Source organism: Pleurodeles waltl, chromosome 5 (genome assembly GCF_031143425.1).
Source record: "Pleurodeles waltl isolate 20211129_DDA chromosome 5, aPleWal1.hap1.20221129, whole genome shotgun sequence".
Classification (NCBI taxonomy): Eukaryota; Metazoa; Chordata; class Amphibia; order Caudata; family Salamandridae; genus Pleurodeles; species Pleurodeles waltl.
In genome coordinates, this window is record NC_090444.1 from 279,925,252 (window position 1) to 279,948,219 (window position 22,968).

Below are 22,968 nucleotides of genomic sequence, written 5' to 3' on the forward strand. Positions count from 1 at the left end.
ATGATCTATCAAGGAGAGTTTGCAGATAATCTACAAGTGGGCCGAGTCACTCCTCCTAAAACCAAATCTCCCGACCCAGGTGGCCTCAATAATTTCTAGCTAAACTACTGTGAAGGTAAATAAGCAACCAATTAAAACAAGCATTTGCAATGCAATAGATCTCGCTTTTTCTTGAGTTAGAGCTAGTTATGTCCAGTTATGTAAATTCATAACTGGACTTTTCTTGCCACATAACTTGGTAAACCCTGCCTCATAATTCCATCTTTTTACTGCCATATAATTCCAGAGGCCCAGCTTATACTAAAGCACTTCCATTTACCTTCTTCCTCTATCTGCAGCAAACAAATTAAAATGTTGCCATTTAACAACCTAATTTAAATCTGCCATGCTAATTCAAATAGAATACCACTTTCACCACTCCACCATCAGAGTTGCTGGCTGGCTAACACAATTCCCCCAAAAAAGACACGACAGCCACAGAGGAGAAATAAACTAGAAGGGTCACCCAAACATATCAAGAGTGTTCAAATAGTCATAGTGTATTAAGAATGTTAAATTGGCTTAAATTGTGTTCATAATTGTAATAAGGAGAGAGTATTAAAACATATACAATTATCATATAAACCTTTATCAGAAATAAACTTTTGGCATTAAACTGTAATGCAAAAATACCCCCAAAGGGAAAATAACAAAAATATAATTTGTAAGAAACATGGACATGCAACCATATTGTTAGCCCCTAGAGGGTGTTTATATGGCTAGCAGGCTTACTGCAATCACATTACAAACAAGGCCTTTAAAGCAAAACTTCACCCAGCTGTAAAACAAAAAAGTTGTAGCCATGAGAAAGCTTAAAAGACACTGAATGGTGGGAGGGGTTATTATTTTGGGGTCTCCACTAACCTAGTGTGGGTACCCAGAGATGATGTGGGCAGAAAGAGCATTTTGAAGGTAGTCTTATTGTCCTTGAACCACCAGAGGCTGAGTTATGAGAAAAAATGTTTTGTAAAAGTAATGCCCTGGAAAGCATTTTCATTTATTTTTACCTTGAAGAATTTGGTGATGGTGTCAGAGAGTATGACATTTCTCACCATCAGTATTCAGATGACATGTAGTTCTATGTGAACGTCTCTTGACCTGGGGATATTCCCTTAGTTGCTTCGACTCTTGATGTTATACAAGCCTGAATGGCTGAGTTTCAACTTCAATGCTAAGAAAACAGAACACCTTTTCATTTTGAACCAAACCTGCTTTACCCCAATTCAGGATTGGTTTAAATAAACCTACACCCTAGACTGCACTTTCTCTGTCATTCATAGTGTTAAATCACTTGGCATCACTTTTGGCTCTCGGCTCGACCTCTGGAAACATATTAACACATTGGCCAACAACAACAGTAATTAATGAATACTGATTCATTGAATCAAACCTCTCTTCCAAGAACCAGGGCTCAAAGATATAAGCCAGCCTGTACTGTTAGGGCTCGACTGTAGCAGTGCCATTCTTCCTGGCATCCCAACAACCGCCCACCTTGTTCCACCCATAGAGTTCTTGGATGCTGCAGCACGTTCCATTTCAGGGATTGGCCACTGTGATCGCGTCACTCCTGTATTCCGCTCACGTCCTAGCTCCCTGTTAATGGCAGTTATACTTAAAAACCTGCGTGCATAATTCACAAACGTTAAACACCGATCATGCTCACTGGGTACAAGTTGAAGATTTCAGGGAGGGTCACACTAACTTCCCAACTCAGGCAGTTTACGCTCAAAACTACAGTCATCAACAAGAAAATCATATCAAACTAGTATATCAATGCAATTTTGGGGGTTGAAGTCTCAGGGTCTTGAATTCCATTTAGCCTTCAATTCATACGATCACTATCTGCATTCAATCAAACACTATAACAATGTATTTTTATTACTGTTTCGCCAAAATCGACTATCAAAACTCCGGCCTCTTTTTCGTCGTTTTGCTGATTATTTTGGAATCAAGGGCTACACTCGACAGGATTGGATTATTGATCGTCATTCCACAGTGCTGCCTCTAATTGACTGCACAGATCTTGTATGTTCTGATTGATGGCATTTACACTGATATGCTTTTGGTCTTGAATCACAGTGACCTCTGTCTATAGTTTTTATTAATTGTTATGTATTCCTCTATGTGTATATTACTATTGATTTATTATTTTGAATTGCTGTTATAAATATTATCCTGTCATGCACCATGTTTTCCCTTTTTAATGTGATCATGCGTTCTCGGGTCTTCTACACGCTGTAAAAAATGTTCAGTAAATGAATTACACGAGCTGTCCTGCCATCCCATCCCATAACCCTTCATAAGCACCATCAGATGTTCAGAGGGAGGTAGGAATGGAACATAATGCTCCTAAAGAAAACTGTTCTTGACTGTTTTTGCTCCAAAACAATGGGGCTTGCTTTTGGAAAACCAATCGCAGTGCTGAAGAATGAGTTTTGAGTTCATTCTCTTTGCACAACACGAAGAGCTGTCATAGAATAATTCTTAAATTCACAGTTTTCGCGGGCTGAGATTCCTATCCAAGTACCTTGCATCTCTTACAATATACTGTATACCCTTGGGTTCCTTTCGCTAAATAACTGGCAATAATTTAAACTGAAAACCAATCACATTAGTTGTGATTTCTGTTTGCATTTTTGTCATGGTGTCTTGTTCCCCATTTTTGTTTTTCATTATTCTTTATTTTGTAATTCATTTCCTTTGTCGATGTTTTTGATAGTCCTCCATGTGGGTTTATTCTCTTACTTATCAAAGCATAACTTCTTTATCACTAGTAGGCTTTTTAAACTTGTTTGAGTTTTGCAAATGCACGTTACTTAGAGATCCCCGTTGCATGTTACGCATGTAGCACAGCCTTTCTGGGTTCCCACTGCGTGGTTAAAACATGTTACTGCAAAAGGTTTCCTGGAACTCTCCGCCCTGTGCACCCACCTCCATTTTGAAAATCCAAAGTAAAGACTGCAAACATCATCAGACTGAACAAGGTATTCTTTTACTGACGGACTTTCCAACCTCTTCATTGTTGAGGAACTGTCCCCTCTTTGCTTCAAGGTGAGTATTGATTCCTCTGAGGGTTGCTCCCCAACGTTATATGAGTCTAATGAGCATTGAGTTAGCCAAACCTCTTCTCAAAAGCAATTGAAGGAGTTCCCCTCATTGGTGTGAGTTGATGTCTTTTTCTTCTGAAGGAGTGATATCTTGTTGCACGATTATTTCACCAGTGTACATTGTACCCTACCAATTGATGCAGCAGGGCTAAGTGTCATTGCCTAGCCTGCATCGAGGAGCTTATCAAGCTGTGCTCACAGTACTCTGCTAAGGAACCCAAGACTGCTTCAAAATAGAAGAATGTATAGTTCCACGCTGCTATCTGCTACTGAGGAGCTAGGTGAAGTGAACAATGTAGAAACTTCAAATAGCTGAGTCCTATTTTTTTTCCTGATGTTCAAAAGGACAAGCCAAGCACCACAGCTGTGATCCCCTGCATACCACTAATTGAGATCTATGATGTGATGGATTCTGCAGGCTGGTAAAGCTCTGCATTCAGTTGACTATGTCCCTTAATCCTAATATGATATCTAGGGATAACTCAAATCCTGAAACCCTCATGCGAGATCCATCTCATACATGCTAGCTGGAAAGGTATCCATATAAAAGTTCAATTTCCACGTTTCCTATTGGCCTCAAGCCTACTTACAGATATTCAAGCATTCCATTGCTGTTCTCTTAGGGCGACACCTTCAAATGATATTACACATCAGCAGATCAAGAGGCAAGGCTGATTTTGTCTGTAGGATTTCTGTCTGCTCTTAACATATCTGATTTGCCTGTTTCCTGGCTTGATTTTCGATCCCATGAATGAAAGGTATTAGAACCACCACCTCATTTTCAGCCTCTGGATAAGATCTAGCAATACCATACAACTAGTGCAAGGTGGCTGCAGAGTTTGTTTCCTTGCACTCTGTACTGCTGGTGTCCTGCTAACATGTTGTTCAACAAATGATCTTCTGCAGGTATTGAGATGTCCGATAATTTTATAGTCTATTGAATTTCCAACATTGGCATTTTAATAGACTATAAAAAGCTTCTTCCTAAATACTAGGAGGCAAATTATCAGTAGTATGCTTGTTTCAAGCTAAATAGTAAAGAAAAGGTAAAACGTTGCTTTGAAACCCCAGTCTTGTTTGTATTTAAATGTTAGACCTCCACATGTATTATTTGTACTTGATTTTTGTAAACTATATCTGCCATTAAAGGCACATAACCAAGGTGCGTTACTCCTACTGAGGTATCAAATCATATCAAATGTGTAAAAGTGCATCTGGCAGCACTGATCACCTGGCTGTACCGGCACAGCCTTTTCAATGGGTAGGGAAGGAGCACCAGAGGTCACTCGAAGTCCTGGAGATAGCATCCCTTGGAGTCTGACATTCCTTCCTGTTTCACTTTACCCCAAATGTCTCTAGTTTATATTAGTCACAATTCTCATCTTGTTGAAATCTAAATGTGAAGAATTTGATGATGCTTCTTTTTCTGAAACTCCCACAAGAGCATCAGTGACAACAGCAGCCAAGTCTGTCACGCTTATATCTGAAGGAAAATGAATGCAGTACTTCTGTCCATTCAGAAGTCACCGGTATAACTAGTTTTGTTAACCCACTGGTATTGAATTGAAGGACGCTATCAAGGATTTTTGATTAATGCTTTACAGCAGCAAGGTCCGGACTGTCAAAAACTGACAGGATCAGTGGCTGTAGATAGCTCATTCCTTTGTAGAAGCATCCAGTATCAGTTGTCCTTTCCAGTCTTCGGAATTTCTGTTATTTAGCCTTGATGCTAAAAGATTACAAATGAACTTTCAAAAACATAGACTAACACTGGAGAAAAACTGTCTTGCTATAAGCTAAAAAATATGAGCCATCCACGTACATGAGTGGGAAATGTGTTCCGTCATTTGAGAGATTGATCAGTGAAGGGCATAGCAAGATTGCAAAAAAGTAAACCTAAGAGCAGAGTGAAGAAATTGAGGACTAGACAAGTGGGAATGATATTGGTCGATATGCATGATTGATGCAAATGAGCCGTATAAGATCTTTGCAAAAACCATTTTTTTAATGTATGTTATTGAAAGCAAACATTACCAGAAAATCTTTCAACACAATGTGAACTGTTTAATTGGATATTGCTTTACCCCACAGAAAAAGCCACCTGACCCTCATACAACTCAATACACAGACTCACATCACAACATAATTTTCACTGATGCCGCTATGGCCTGGATTGTAAGCACCATTGAGGAAGTGGAGAGGTTCACATAAACAACACCTTTATAGATTTTACTCAATGAAGACCATTATGTTTTACCCCTCTCAACCACCATATGACAGTCCATGTATAAATGCTGGGATACTCAGATAGAATTCAAAATGCTAAATCTGAAACCAAAGAATTTTATAAAATTCTCAATGAATTTCGAAAACCTGAATGCATGGAAGGAAGTCATCTCACTACTCAGGATTTCACAAACAAACTGGCAACTCATTACACAACCAAGGTAGACACATGAGACTCTTATTTAAAACAGAAGAAAGCCATCAGCACCAATCCCTTTCCTAAAATCCCCTCCAAGAATAAACCAATCCATCCTCTGCACTCCTTCCAACAAATATAACAAGGTGAATTTATGGATTTGGTCAAAGCAAGCAGGCCTTCCGGTTGCCCTTCTGACCCTTGTCCACCACACATCTTCAAGAACATTCTTTTATCTACTTCTGCTGCCACACCTGTAAGAAGAATCATCAATAACTCTTTAACTACAGGAACTTTTCCTGAAGATCTAAAAAAGGCATACATACGTCTGTTATTAAAACAAACCTAGACCCACATGACCCCAACAACTACAGACCAATCAGAAATGGACCTTTTCTGGGCAAACTGATAGAAAGAGAAGCATTCTCCCAGATGACAATTCCATACTTTCAGACTACCAAACTGGATTCCGCCCAGGAAGAGGCACTGAATCGGCACTCAGAGCAATATGGGGTGGTCTTAAAAACAGAGTTGACCACAATGGAGTTGCTGCACTACTTCTCTTGGACCTTTCGGCTGCCTTTGATACTGTTGACAATGATACCCTAATTCAAAGCCTCCACGAAGCTGGCATAGAAGGGACTGCTCTCGACTGGATTACATCCTACCTTCAAAACAAAACTAATATTATCTGTTCCCACCTTCTCGTCCAAACCCTACCTCACAAAAGCAGGGGTCTCCCAAGGATCAGTCCTCTCACCTATGCTTTTCAACATCTACATGATGTCATTACTAGAATTGATCAATGATTTTCAACTCACATGCTTACAACTATGCAGATGACACCCAAATACTACTTAAATTGAAATGCCCCAAAGACATTGAAAACTCCCAAATCCTCAGTTGCCTCAGAGACGTTGATCAGTGGATGACTTGGAGCTATCTCAAGCTGAATGCTTCCAAAACAGAAATGCTCACATGTGGTGACTGGCGAAATTATGACCCACTGTGCGCTTGGCCTGACGATCTCAGACCCCCTCCTCAAGTATCCAAGGAAGTTAAAAACCTTGGAATTACCATTGAATCCAAGTTAACAATGAGTGCCCAAATGGACAAATTAGCACAATCGAGCTTCATCACCTTGGAGACTCTGCAACCCATCTTCCCCCACCTCGGATTTCCACACAAGGTGCAAGCTACTATCTCTCTTGTAATATCTAAACTGGATTATGCCAAAGGCCTCTACCATAGATCATCTCTATTATGAAAAAAACTACAATGTATTCAGAACTCAGCTGGCAGGCTACTATTACATGTAAAGCCACAAACCCACATCTCCCCTGCCTTGAGAGCATTACACTGGTTACTGGTTGCCAGAAGATCCACCTTCAAGCTGCTTTGTATCACCCACCTATACATTGAACAGGACCGCTTTTCATCAGAAACAAAATAACCAAATACATTCAACAAAGAAACCTCCACTCAAGATTGGCACCCCACCTTAGAAAACCACCATGCAACAAAAAGACAATAGGTGATACATCCTTCTCCGTTCAAGCAGCCAAACTATGGAATTCATTACCCCCAAATATAAGATCCATGGATAACTATTTTACATATGACTATGTTGATAAATATTTATAATCTGATTATGTGTGTATTCTAGATATGTATAGTTCTTTAAGAAATATGTATTGTTACTGTTTCATAATAATAAATTATACACATACTCTTTAAGCCTATTTAACAAATGTATATTTACTCATGGTTAAATATATATATGTAATTGTGTATGAATATATTTGTGTTTATATACATATATATGTGTATATTATTCCATGCTTAACATGTTCATAGGGCACTGCATAGCTCCTAGATAAGTTGGTATATTAGATACTTATGAATCCCTGCGTTTGTTTTTATATTACAGTGATCAAATGTTTTATTATCATAAGCATTTCGTTATTCAAAAATTGAGGAAAGATAAATGAATGTTAGAAAAGTACATTTATTAATTAAGTTCAAATATTACAAATCTTGAAAGTCTGTATTTATACAGTACTAATTTGCTTCTCATATTACTATACCTATTATTACATTCCTTGCACGTATATTCCCTTACTATGTATTTACATATCTATTTATTTATTACTCTAGTCCTACTGTAGTAGAGAACAATAAAAACAAATCTATAAATAAAATTCAAATTATAAATAATTACATTAAATACAACAAATAATTATAATAAATAAATACAAGAAAAATTAAAATAATATATATAAATATAAATAAAAATAATATAAAATTACTCTCTTGTAAGCTTTACTATGTCTCCCCATCACCCTATGTCTCTATCAATCTATCCTCCACCCCCACTCTGACTCATCCCAAACCCATTCTACTACTTTGATCTCCAAAATAACCCTGCCTAAGCTCTTACCTCCTTTTTCCGCATCCAACTGGGGGGCCACAGTCCTTCTCCACAGTTGGGCAGTGTCCCTGCATGTGACCTGCCTGTTGTCACACTTACCAGAGCCTAGAGCAGAAGAGATCTACGACCTCAGCGGCGGGCGAGGACACCCAAGAAGAGGCACAGCGGTTATGCTTACTGAGCTGTCCAGTGCATGAAGTGGTACCAGCAAAGATGGCGGGTAGTGGCTCAGCACAACTCCAGAAGTCTTCAGAAAGCAGAGGGCTCCAATGGAGTCCAAGAAAGAGGTTAGAGTTCCACAGACTGTTCAAGACGATCCAGAGGCCTGCATGTCACAAGGCTGCAGAGATGTGTGCATGAACCAATTCACCAAGACCACCAGGTGGAGCCAGAGAGAGCTCCAGTCGCAGTGTTAGCCAGTCCCATGAACAGTTATAATGCTGCTGCATTCCTGAAACTATCACCACCCCTTGATACTGCCAAAAAGCAAAATATTGGCGATAGATGGATTGCCTGTATAGAGACATTTGATGATTTCACTGGTGCACTAGAAGACACAGATAACACAAAGATTATCAAATACCTCAAGAATCTTGCTAGAGAAGGTGTAAAAGAAGTCATAAAGAAAATGCCGTGAGCTGATGAAGTTATGTACTGTCAAATTAAGAAGCCTAGAAGCTCAAGTTCAAACCAGTGCTGAATGTGGTTTCTGAAAGATACATTTTCAGTCAAAAAAAAAAAAAGCTAGTGAAAACATAGATGGATTTGTTGAGAGACTAGATACGCTAAAAAAAATGGCAGATTCAATTAATGTAATGACGAAGAAACAATACATGTCAAAGTTACTGAATGATACCTGTCAGATTAATTCAGATGACAAACGCTGAGAGAAAAGTTTAGTCTAGAGTGATTTCTAATAGCTGCCAGAGCTGAAAAGCATGCCGACAAGCTACTGACATGGTGCCCAAAGTGAGTAATCCATGAGCATGAAAAGCAAACAAAAACACAAAGCTGAAAGACACAAGGTGATGTCTCCATGGACAAAGAAATTGTGTTTCAGATTTGAATTGTCATTTGCACTCAAACGTAAGTGTCCCACCATTGGACAGATATGCGAAGGCTGTGGCAAAGGGAACCATTTTGGGGCAGTTTGCAAGGCAAAGGAAAAAGTAAGCGTGTCACGTGAAGAAGATAATATGGCTGACCGAACATTCCAAAAGCGTACAAAGTTGATCGTCATCTAAATCATCGGCACAAACGTTGGCAGTATCAATGTCAAGTGAGAGTGAAGATGATTGTGCAATGTCGAAGTTTTCCTCAGAAAGCTGTGCACATGTTGGACTGGCTGCATGTGAAGAAAAATACCAGACAAAGAAAAGTTGACATGAAAAAGCACTCAAGTTATTCAAATGTTGTCCAGGGATTACATTGAAAATAAATGGTTGTTCCATACCTTTCATCATCAACAGTGGTTCGTCGATAAATATTATGCTTGTGGAGAAATATAATGAGCTATCTCCATTACTACGACTGACACTTTAAAAAACCAAAGTGTACACATAAACTGCATCAGCACCCTAGAAAAGTAAAGTTTCATTCATAGAGACTATGAAACACAAAAAAATAAAAGTGCAAGCGCCCATTCACGTATTTCAAGGTATAGCGTCAAGTGCCTGTTTACTCAGCCTCAGAACAGCTGCTGACATGGGATGGATATCAGTGAACTACAATCTGAATGCTCATCACAAAATAGTAAATCAGCTCCCTTCATTATTTCATGGATTAGGAAAATCTAAGACTATGAAAGTTCAAGTGTGCATTAATGAGGATGTCCATCCTGTTGCTCACAGAAACAGAAGAATTAGATTTCATTTACAAGAAGCTGTTGAAAAGAAACTTGAATCATTACTTAAGCATGATATCATTGTGCATTCTACTGGTCTGGTGCAATGGGTTTCTATCGTAGTGTTAGTGCCCAAGAAGGACAGTGAAGTAGCTGTACACATCTGTCTGGATATGCATCAAGCGAACAAGGTAATTCAAAGAGACCAACATTCAGGTCTGCACATTGCTGACATGATCACACAATTGCATGGTCTTTTCTCACCTCAATTTAAATAAAGGATATCATCAGTTGCAACTCAAAGAGAATTTTAGGTACATTGCAACCTTTTCTACACATATTGGTCTGTTTTGATACAAAAGACTGTGGGCCTGATTACAACTTTGGAGGATGGTGTTAATCCGTCCCAAATGTGACGGATATACCACCTACCGTATTACGAGTCCATTATATTCTATGGAACTCGTAATACGGTAGGTGGTATATCCGTCACATTTGGGACGGATTAACACCGTCCTCCAAAGTTGAAATCAGGCCCTAAGTTTCGTAGGTTCATCAGCTGCAGAAACTTTTCAAGATGTCATTAGACGTATCATACAGCTGTGAATGCTTTCAACTATATCAATGACCTATTAGTTTTCGGAGCTACACAGAAGGAACACAACAAAGCTCTCAGGCAAGAGTGTTGTTTACTTGATGATGCCAGCTTAACACTACAGGCTGAGAAATGTGAATTCTATAAGACAAAGCTAAAGTTCTTTGGTTGTATCTGATGAGGGCATGACACCAGATCCAGCCAAGGTACAAGCAGCCACACAAGATGTTCCCATGTTATGTTCATTCCTTGACATAATCAGTTGCTTTTATAGATATATACAAGATTTTGCATTTGTGAGTGCTCCATTGAGAGTGCTGACAAAAAAGAATGTTTCATTTCACTGGTCAAATGAATGCGAGCAAAGTTTTACGAGAATCACACAGGCTATTGAAAACACTACTGAAATGGCATATTTTGATCTAAAGCTAAATATGAAAGTTGTTGTTGACACTAGCCCAGTTGAATTAGGCTCAATCCTTGCATAGCGAACACCCAATTCTCAGAGACATATTGTGGCTTATGCAGGTAAACGTTTGTCCCAGACTGAACCTGGTTATCCACAACCTGAAAATGAAAGTTTAGCAGTGGTGTGGGCTTTCACGCTTGTGACAGGTCATCAAGGGAAAGCACACATTCACGTTAATCGCCAAAGCAGATCATGGGCACTCCTATTGCTGATTCCCAGTTTCCGAATACATGATCAGAATGAATCATGATAGCGTCAAAAAGGCTTATTGAAGAGTTATAATTGTGTATGTGTTGTAAAAAGTTGTACTCTTTTTTTAGTTAACAGATGGGGAGATTTAATGTTGTGTGAGTGTGTATGACAGAATCCTTTTGTCTCCTGAAAGGCTCTGTAGAGTGATGACATAAGTGTTAGAATGTAGTGACGTGAAAGCAGATTTAGAATGTTGAGTTTTGAGGTTTCACACAGATGAACAAAGATGTGTAAGACATAGATGTGAGGCGCATTCATTAGTGGATACCTAGGCTGGGGAGAACACTATACTGTCCACCACATTACAGTATTAGTGTATACATCCTTGTAGTTCACATCCACTCATATTTTCTAAAACGACTACCACTAAGTAGTGAAATGCATTCATCCTTAATTGACCTGCTTACTCTAAAGATCCCCAGACAATCCCCCACAGCTTTCAAATTATTCTTGAATGTAAACATTATCCAGGTGAAATAGATACAGCCTGTGTCATGCATCACTCCACTGTCCAGTAGATGTACATGAACAGGGGATCAGGGGCATGGCCAGGTGCTGAAGATAGCAGATGCAGCTCCACACAGCAGACTAAGCAATTGCCAATTAACCTGCAAATCACAGATACATTGACCACTCTACTTATTTACTAAGAGGGACATAGCAGGAGCAAGAAGCGGCATGACAGACGAACAAGGCTGCTCATCACAGGAAAGGATAAATGCTAAAGGACACTCCCTCACCAGTATCGGTGCCATCCTCTCGACCTGTTTACCCACTGCATTGCAGCTCTCAGGGAACCGATGTCGGCAAAGGAAAAGACCCATGATCCTAAACAAGGGGAGGTGTCGCCACAGACCTGAGCCCCCTTCGCACAGCTGTGAGCCCCAGGCCAGCTCCCTATCGGCCTGCTGAGATAACGAGGTCTGGACATCAAAGATCTGGTGCAGGCCAACAGACACCTTTAGTGATTTTTCCACTGCAGATGGGCGGGAGATTGGAGGGACAGGGGGTCTGACCAAGTTCTGAGCGGGCACTCAGAAATACTCACCTGTTATAAAGCCATCGTCCCGGCCCAACAGACAGCTGCACCTACTTCTTGGGGCACAACGGTAACTGAGACAAATGCCTGGGCCGTTCCCACACTCCTTTACCTCAAGCCACACTTGCTAACACTAGAAGCAATTTTCTCAATGGGTTGGACAATGGCTGCTTTTAGATGCCTGGGCCCCATAATCCACAGTTATATTCTCACTACTCCGTCCCTCACGACCTATATGTCCCCTTGGACCATTTGCTATGTACTCCTGACTTGATACCCCCTCTTAAATCATGGACTGCTTGGGTCAAGTTATATCAGACCACGCTGCCCACATACTAGACATTGAATGGGGCGCACCACATCTTCCTGTACCCACTTGACGACTGTCAAAAGATGTGCTGGATGATCAGGTTTTTTGTGATACATAATTAACTCACATATTCCAATATTTTGAAACTAACAAAGGCATAGCCAGTTCCCTCACATTTGAGTGGATGCATTTAAAGTAGTCACACAGGGCTTCTGCATTCAGCATGTCACTGGGGTACGCAGGGAATTGACTGGTGCTCTTCACGATGCTGAGGCCAAGGTGACGACACTTGATAATCACCCCATACCGGATGCCACAGCACGCAGGCCCTCACGGAGGCCAAAGCTCACCATGCTACTCTCCTGGAGCGCTTACATTGTTTTAACTATACAGAATACACTGCCAGACTCCACACGGCAGGGGAAAAGCCTGGACGGTTACTCGCATGGCTATTCCGCCATGACACACAGCTACCCATATGACTGAAATCATCCTCTCTACAGGGAACCCTCCACTGCGTACTACACAAACAAGTATACTCCAAGGTTTTTAAGATTATTACGCAAACCTCTAGTAGGCCCTCCCAGCTCCACCCAGGGACACCATACGGCTCTTCTTTGCACCCCTCTCTCTACCTTCCATTACGACCCTAAGCTGTGAAGACCTAGATGAGTTAGTATCACCAGAGGAGGTTAAGAAGGCAATATATGACCTGGCCTGTAATAAAACCCCAGGGTTAGATGGTCTCCCACTGGAATTTAATGTTCGTTTTTCCACCCATTTAGTTCCAAAATCAGTAGCCATTTACAGTGAGGCCCTCTCTACCGGCACCCTCCCATCTTTCCCAGGAATCTCTCATTGTCTCCCTACAAAAACTGGACAGAGATCCCACACAGCTCGTATCCTACAGACCGGTAGCCATATTAGGCACAGATTACAAAATTTTAGGCAAGATCTTAGTTGACTGCTATTAGCAGGTTCTCCCCACATTAGTTCACCCTGATCAAAATGGCTTCGTCTTGGCCACAATACTTTTAATAACATTAGAGGTTTCTTTCACATTATGGACCAAGCATCGTTGCTCTATCCCCAAGCGGTGACCCTTATATTAGATCTGGAAAAAAACTTTGATTCCCTCTCCTGAGACTATCTAGTTGAGTTCCTCCGGATAATGGGGATAAGCCCCAGATTATTGGCATGTATGAAACTCTCATATACAGGTCAGACTTCAAGGGTATGCATAGGGTGCCTTGTATGGGCCCAATTTCCAATCAGCTGCGACACACGACAGCTGCCCACTCTCCCCAAAGCCCTTTGCTATTGCAATGTAACCATTGGCTTATCGAGTTCACCAAGCAGGACTTCGGTGGGCCATCCCCCTAAACAAGAACACGCATGCGATTTCGCTTTATGCCTATGATGTCCTTCTCTACAGCTGAGATGCATCACTGGAGTTAGCCTCCATTTTAGAGACCTTTCGTGTCCTTGAGCAGGTTGCTGATCTCTGGGCGAAATGGGGGAAGTCCTCCATCGTTCCACTTTGGTTGGATGCCCCAGCAGGGTATCCAAGTAGGAAGTCACACACTACCCTGGAAGGAAGCTGCGGTTCCATATTTGGGAATTCGAGTCAGTCTCACGCACCAAGACCATTCTGATGGTAACCTGCAAAGGGCACTCTCATTCCATAAGGCCCAATTGGGTTTTTGGCAGCAACTACCACCCGCCCTAACAGGCCGCATAGCCCTTTCCAAAATGATAGATCTTCCTAAACTACTATATTATTTTGCCATTGTCCAGGTCTTTCCCGGTTGTCGATTTTTCCAACATCTAGACCGTTTGCTGAGTGACCTGTTGTGGAGTGGACACAGGAGAAGAGTGGCCCTTATAAAACTTCAGTTGCTGGTGGGTTGTGGGGCTCTTGGAGAGCCTTCTTATGAAGCTTACTATTTGGCTGCGCAATTACAATGGGTCCCCCGTTGGTTAACGAGGTGGAATCTATACAAGACAAACACAGGGATGGTCCTCTCCCCCTGCACGTGTTACATCAACAGCTCCACCCAATATTAAACATCACCATTCTTGGTCCCTCCATGTCTGGGTTGCGAGGAAATGCCTGGCCAGAATCACACAATTGGCAAAACACATCCCTTCAGGGCCTTCCTGGACCCTTGGGTCCCTTTACAGCTGACCACCTGTCGATCTGGCATGAAAACTCCCTGACACAGTAGGGGACCTCTTCTAAAATGCACAACTCCTCATGTTTGACCAATTATGACAGGATTACAATATCCCCCCTAGACAATTCTTGCTGTACAGTCAACTTATAGCAACATTGCGATCATTATGGGGTCCACTAGAAGATGAACCACCTTCCCATGAAGTAGTCCACATGTTATATGTGATAGAGGAGGGGTGGCACTTAATAATGTGGCTCTATAGCAGTCAGGTAGCACACAGGACCCACACTGACACGACTCTGACAACTTTGGGAGGGCGACCTAGGTAGCCCACTGCATAATAAGGAATGTTCCAAGGTTCTTGAATCTCCCCAATTAATTTCCAGAAAAGCGTGCTTCAAAAACGTTCAGTTTATGGTGCTTCAATGCATAATTTGCTATGTCCTACATGCCAAACCTAGGCATGTGACTTAAAACACATGCTCTGCACTTGTCCTGCCATAACTCGTTTTTGGCAAACACTACTTACCACACTAACAATAATCATCGCACTGAACATGTTGGACACCTAGGAGGCAGTGGCTTTAGGACTCTTTCGCAGGTTTAAGCATGTTTTGCTAATTTGGGTCTCCTCATTGCAGAACACCTGCTTACACTCCATTGGAAAGCTCAGCACTCTCCGACCAAACACCAATGGCAGTGAATGATTCTGCATTGGGGGAGGTGGAAAGTTCCACATTACATTAGGAATAGGCCACACAACGTCGTAAATGCCCCATCGTGACAGCCTGGGACACAATGCTCATGCAACTTAAAGACCTCATCAATGCTGATCACCCTCCTCCTACCTAGACTACTTCATCTTTCCTCTCGTGGGAGACCTTGGGCCATCAGAGACTCTACATCTCACACCAGACGATCTCCCCAAGCTCATAGATGCACCCTCTGAGAACATACCTCAATTGCTGCTACCCTTTAAGCCCCCTGAATAGTCCCACTTTAACAACTCTGCGCACGCCACCACCATAATATCTAGACATTACTTATTTTCAATATCTGAGCTAATGTACTTCCCAGTTAGAATATCTCACCCGAACCATTCCCCAGTTTCCAGGTGTTCCTCTTTCCTCCCCCCGTATTGAAGTTTATTTCTCTTTCCTTCTCTTTCACCTAGTTCAGTTATGGAGAAGGGATCCTCAAGCTGCCTGCTTTGCATAGTGATACGGGTTCATATACATGCTATTGTACTTCTTCAGATCAGGCTTGCATTGTGTTTACAATGATCTAGATAACTTAACATTTTACAATTTATAACGCTATGCTATGGTCTGTCTTACTTAAACCTGTTTGTTTTCACCGACTAATTACTATGAAGCACACCACTGTACAATTAGTGTAAACCAGCGGTTCCCATCCTGTGGTCTGCGGACCCCCAGGGGTCCATGACACATTCCCCGGGGGTCGCAGGCCTGGGAGGAAGGCACTCCTCCAGCTGGGACCTTTGACAAACACATGGGTGTTTTTATATTTATTGCTACTTTTGTTCAGCAGTTTAAAAGCACTGCAAAGCTCTTTGTACATCCAGCAGCTTTTGGATAAAAAAAAGCGTCAAGAAATCTCTAGTGATTAGAGTACCTGCTGGAGAAAGATGGGAGTTTTGTCTCGTGGCAGCTTTGATTCAAATGTAGCTCAGATGGTAAATATGCCTGCAGCAAAGAATGTGTATCATGCAAAGAACAGTATTTTATGTGGAATGCTCAGTGGGATACTGCTTTTGTCACAGAGCTTCTTTTGTTACTGTGCATTTCATAAGTTACAATGGTAATCTAGCACAGTGAGCTATTTACTGTCTTTGAAGAGCTGCCTGAAAACTGCATGGCACAAATTACAAAGGTTTTCCCCCAGTCTTTCATTTTCCTGATGCTGCTAAAAATGGTTTGCTTGCATAGAAATACATTCTTATTATTAAAGTCAACGCTAACCACTGTGTTGTGTTCTGAATCCGGAGTTTGTGCTTCCCCTGGCCAAGCACTCTTAGAAAATGTTTACCAGTGTGAATCCTACACCTTGCAGCCCCCTGTAAAGTGCTCCAACACCCTACATTGATATGAAAGGTGCTATAAAACAAATGAATTACATGTGACAGAGAGGCTATGGAGAGATGAGAGGCCCTTATGGTTTAACTTCCTTTCCACACCACATGTTTATGTGAAAAAAGCTTTCTCAGATCTTATGTACCTAAAAAATAAAAACAGAAATTGCGTGGGAAATGTAGAATCTGACCTGAGGATTCAACTTTCCTAAATAAAACCAAACATTGAAAAGTTAGTCCCTAACATGCAGTGTTAACCTTCCCATTAAAATTGCTTGATTTTGCTTATTTTCTCAATCTAAAATACTTATCTTTAGTAATTTGAGTATTTGTTTGGTGTGTACTTGTTTGTGTATTTTTTTGGAGTTACTGTTCAAATGTTTCAAATTTGAATTGTACAAATTGATTGGGGTCCCCGGCTTCTAGTAATGATTCAGTGGGGGTCTTCAGGAGTCAAAAGGTTGGGAAACACTGCTGAAAACCACTGCTTTCCTCCTTTTGGTTAAAGTTGATTCCCCTGCAAGAAATAATGTGTAAAACCTCAATAAAAAAAGTTTTGAAAAACAAGCACAACAGGAGATCAACTTAGGGACAACACCTCTACATCGGTATGAATCCTTCCCAAATAGATGACTATCCAAAGAGTAAGAATTCACAACTGTAAAAATAAAATATTACAGTGAAGGATAACAGACCACTTGTAAAAGGCAGAAAATATACATAAGTGATATGTAATCAGCAGAAAAATAAGAATTGATTGCATCTCTACAAAGATTGGCACTCTGCAATGAGCTTTTGCATTTTGTACTGTTTGTTTCAAACCTAGACCCTGCCAATTTAATTTTCAGAGCACAATGTAAACTGAATTTGCTCTTCTCCATCTGGTTGATGAATGAGGTGCTTTTTTGTTGGGGACAGTCTATTTCTTGGTTTTGTGGATCCTCGCCACAGCCACCACGCAGCTGTCTGCCTGTACTCTATTCCTCTGTGCTTATGTTCCACCAGGCTGACATAGCATGGGTTTGTTTGGAATGGTGCTTGTTTTGTGCTTCGTAAATCCTTCCTCTGAAAATTCATAATTGACTCCCAGTGCGCCTTTCTAGTTCTCTCGAAAGTTAGTGTAGACACATTGCTGACATATTTTAAGCATTGCCTCTTTAGCCACCAAGACTTCAACTGAGAATCAGAACCTTGGAAAATATGTTTTTGTTTTACTGTCATTTATTTTGGGAAAGAAAGCCAGCAAGTTACTGATGCCAGTGACTTATCGCAGAAGTGTATGTGGACCAATAACTGTGGGTAGGACTTAAGGCGGAATGAAATAGAAGGGAGTACATTTCATCAGTAATTAATTCTACTGTTCCCCCATTACAGAAGACTTTGGAACCAGCAATTAACAGATTCCAAATTAGTCAAAGTGGAGGGGAGTAAAGCAGCAAACTGTGTCTTTGACTTTTCATCACAATACATTCAATTAGTGTGAATGGGAATGGGTATTGATATGGACAGATCAGAAAAACATTGTATGTGGGATGTGTCAGTAATTTTTGTGAGGAGCGTTTAGCCTCATTAAGTAACAAAGGTCCCTGGGCTGATCTAGAAAGCTATCAAAATAAAATGAAAATAACACAGAGAGGGGAAAGCCAAAAGCAAAAGTTATCTTTTATGGATATTTTGGTATCATTGTATCACATTTGGAAACAGAGTACCCATTTTTTGTGGCTTCTTGTTCGGGTTGCAATTTTTCCTCTTTATTTGTAGTACTACCCAAGGCAAGTGCTCAACTGAAGCAATTCATCAAGTGTTGATAAAAGAGGAAGTGACCAGGTGCTAGCATATGTTGGCGCGCCTGGTCCTTAGTAAGTAAACTTACAAGGGGACGCATATAGGTCGAAGAATCTTTTGAATCAGAAAAGGGTTAACAAGTTTTATTTCCCTATTGCTTACAATTCTAATTCATCTGTTAGTTCAAACTTTATTCAGTTCAACTCTTTATTAATTCATTAGTTAGAAGACATTATCTCTTAAAGAAAACATATGCGACAAGCAACACCATAAGCTAAGAATATCAGCATTAATAATGTAATTCAGCAATCAAGTTTGTCAGTCATTTGTCACCATCAACGTCACCCCTAACAGCGTACCTAACCAAGATTAGCATTAGCATGGGGGCCTTCATGCAAAAACAATTTTGAGAAAACATTAATTTGGAAAAATCTACCTAAGTGTGAATCTCTATAAACAGCGCAGTTGGTACCCAGAAGAAAAGGCACAAAATCATCAGTCACATTATTATAGCTACCTATCCAGGATGAATCAGCAACAAGTCAGTCTTCATCTTCTGGTCATTAGATAGTCAGCTACAGATCAGGCTCACAGAGTATGAGCCCAATATCAGCACCTCGGACAGCGTCTCCTGATGTCATCAATTTTCTTCCCGCAGTTCTGATTCCTCACCCCTTGTCATGACTTTTTATTAGGGTCTCCCAGTCCATCCCCCTGATTGCTAATTGGTCAGTCGGTCAACAGATATCAACAGATATGACTTTAACCTATAGTTTTTGTTTACTGAATCTACTAATTTTAATAAACTTCAAATTACATGAAACGGATTGGTTTTTCTTGTGATGTCCTCATCATCCGGTCCTTCAGGTATCAAAATTGTTGCATATGGCTCTCCAGTCAGTGCCTCTGTTGTTCAAGTCCTGGGAAAGTACATTTAGCCTGCTCTACACGTAATTGTATCAAATTGTCTTCATCATCTCATGTCCGTCAGTACATTGCAGAATGTGCTAGCTAAGTAACTTGAGCTTTGAACGGGCCAAGGCTGCAGCTCACGATTTCCAGTCCTTTGCAAGGCGTCAGGTTTCTCCATGTTCAGAGTGTGCAAGGCCCAGTGGAACGAGGCCTCCAATTCAGCTAACTTAATAATACAAAACAGAGGTTACACGTCTCAGTATGACCTATTACTATATTTTTCTCATATATTTTCTTTATTTTTCTCATTTTCAGTTGTTTTAGTAAACTTGGTGATCATACCCTGAGGGCACATTTTTCAAACATGCACATTATTTTTCTACAATTAATTTGTCTATGCATTTTCCCATTAGTAACAACATATAGCTCATTAATAATTTTCTTAATCAGCATATCTGCTTCAACACATACATTTCTATTTTGGTCGCTTTTAAATCTATCCACCATGAAGTTAAGAAACCATATTACATATCATTAGGAGCAGCTTCTATATGGACGCATCTGTTTGGAAGAAAATGCTCAGCGACCACAGGGAGCTTCTCAGGAGCAGTTCTGCAACAAGATTGAGGCTGGAAAAACAACAGAACAGCCGTAGAGGCTTCACCCAGTTTTTTGATCGTCAACTACAACCTCTGTCATTTTACCATCCGAGGCCCGGTTTTGTGGCAGGAAGTATCATTTGACATTATAGACTTGTTCCTAAATGCATGGAAGCAGTAGATTTTCTGAAGATAGGACCAAATCCTCCCTGTGTGCTTTTTTAACATGTTATAGTGGATGTATAACGGGCCCTGAAGAAGATGTGTGACCGGCAGGTCACATGGCACCAAAACGCGCGTCAGCACGATCCTTGGCTGGACAAACTATCTGCTGGCTCTCTCTTTAAATCCCGCATAATATGTACCAAATAAGTCATTAGATTTGGTAGATGATTCATAGGACAACGAAATTGGTACATTATAAAACATTCTTAGAAAGACAATAAAAACCTGAATTAGTAAAATAGTAAATAGTTGAATGTAGAAAATTACTTTTGTGCAATATTTTTATCAATCAATGCTTTTGTTTTCTTTTCAGATGGAGGATCTATTGAGGGATATTTGTTAGGCCTTGTAATTTTTTATAGCTTTTAGCTAGTATTATGGTTGAATGTTGGTATGAGTGGTTTTCACAGGGTGTTATATGCAGGTCCGAAGATTTATGATAAACGATGTATGATGAAATTGAATATATAAAAATAAAAATTATCATGCCTATCATTGATTTGTAAATATAACATAGATGCTTGACGTCTTAATAATAATTTGAGGGATTCCATTGTTAGAACCTTGTTTGGAGGTGGGTTATTTTCTTTTTTTAGTGTAGTTTCTGTATGTGTCATATGTGTTAATTCTGTGATGGAGTTGAGGCAAATATCCAGCTCAGATGTTTCCTGTGCTAGTTTAGCATAGACGAGTGAGAAACCATAGAAAGACCAGTGAAAATAAATTTTGTGCCTGTTTGTAGAGGTAGTTTTCAGTGGCAGCTGCCACTGAATGCTGGTGGTGGGGTGGGGGATAAAAAAGAAAAGAAAAAAACTTGTGTTTACTATGGAGACGAGTTTGTCTTTTTCATCTGACCTCGTGCACAGGGTCACAGACTCTACTAAGCCAATCACGGCACTCCTATCAACATCATGACAGCAGCACCATGATTGGTGTGAGCGGCCTGGTTCTCATAGAGGGAGTTGCACCCTGTGCTCTTTGTCCTTTCAGCTGTGCAGTATAGCCGGGAGAAATGCAAAGTGCGCATGTCTGTCCGGCTGGCCCAACACAGCCGACCAAACAGACGTGCACTTATGGTGCACAAACCATTCCTCCCTCCAGCCCCGCCCCGCTATGGTTCAGCTGAAAATTAAAATGATACTAACGCTTCATTATTATCATTTTATTTTTCCTTCCCCTTCTGCTGAAAGCAGTGGGGCGACGCTCCTCCGCATTAGTGGAGGAGATGCCCCTGGTAGTTTTGGAAATCACTGATTACTAGTAACCACTGGCTCAGATATCATTGTACTCCAATTCGATAAGCAACTTACACTTTTTCTACTCTGGATTATGCAAGGGCAACTATGTCAAGCTGTCAAAACTTACTCTAAGGGATGGTGTAAGATTTGGATCCCAGGTACAAGGTGACGCTGAAATCACACAGTAAAGTCAATAATGGGCCAAAAATAATGAGCATATCTTCATTTACAGATAGGAAAGCTGGGTCAGTTATATTGCTGGACAAAGTTAGAAAAGTCATGTCCTATCACCTTCAGGGTTCGAAGCATTGCATTGGTAACATTTCTAAATTCTTGTTTAAGATTAGGATCAATTTAAATTGACTTAATTCTCCATTTATAATTTCTAGGACTTCAAAGGCAATGAATCAAACAGTGCCATTCAGAAAGGTGTTAAAGGGTTAAAGCAAAAAAGGAAATCTCTTTCATTACTATTGAGGCCAAGCATTGGCTATATCAGATCACAAATAGTTAGCCAGGCCGAAGTGGCTCACTAGTATGCCTAGTCCTGTCCAACCAAGGACTACCAGTTGCACTCAACTGATAGTTGAGCGCCAGAGACTAAACCTTTTTGGAATGATCCCCAACTCAGCACTAGTAAGGATCCAAGGCCACCAGGACATAAACACCAGATGCCCTGAGAGCGCCACACACTTATTGCTGCGTGTGGTCCTAGTTGTTTGGATGGTGGGTGGTTTAGGATATACAGTTATGGGATGACACTTTTTATTCGGCCTTTGTCCTATTTTTTGACAGAATACTTTTTCTTCCAGCCCTGGTAACAGTAGGGTACTTGAGGTTTGTCAGAACTAGAGTTGGGTGCTGACTACTCACATTTGCATCCCTTGGAGTGTTTAAAATGCTTTGTGATTGCTTGGATCTTGCTGAGAACTGGATACATGAGTGCTACTGAAATACCCTGAATTGAACGAACCAAGCTCCATAGAGTTATATTGGCTGAAGAGTCAATCTTGTCAGAAATAAAGTGACCAGTGTTAAGATCCAATAATTATATTTTGGGTCATAGGTCAGCTCTAGGAAGGCTAGTACCTTTGGTTTTTTTGTATGTTGACTTTTTTTTACCAAACTATTTACTCATATGTTTTTCTAAAGTAAAGCACAGACTAGGCCTTAATATTACTGAGTGCCATTTACTGTCCTGTTCTGTTCCTGAGTTTATAATCCGCTCCACCCAGTGGTGTAACAAAGGCCCCCACAGCCCCTGTCGTGCGGGGAACCCTGAGCTCCAGGGGGCCCTTTCTGAACAGTACACTGGCCTGAGAGCTCCTGAGTGAGTTCGAAGGGGACCCCCTCCATATACTTTTCTGAGGGCCCCCCTCAACTTTTCTTAAGCCACTGGCTCCACTCCCTTGAGTATGCATTCATTCCTCGAC

The 22,968-nt window shown here is 40.8% G+C and overlaps 1 protein-coding gene and 1 long non-coding RNA gene across 3 annotated transcripts in view; one reads left to right on the top strand and one right to left on the bottom strand.

Moving 5' to 3' along the window:
- The window catches only part of PRKCE (protein kinase C epsilon), a 1,050,532-nt gene that overhangs the window by 991,935 nt on the left and 35,629 nt on the right, over positions 1-22,968 (top strand). The window lies entirely within an intron of this gene.
- The window catches only part of LOC138295617 (uncharacterized), a 131,956-nt gene continuing 128,579 nt past the window's right edge, over positions 19,592-22,968 (bottom strand). The window contains exon 3 of the long non-coding RNA XR_011203644.1: positions 19,592-19,699. This is a non-coding gene — a long non-coding RNA (uncharacterized lncRNA). The remainder of the gene's footprint in view (positions 19,700-22,968) is intronic.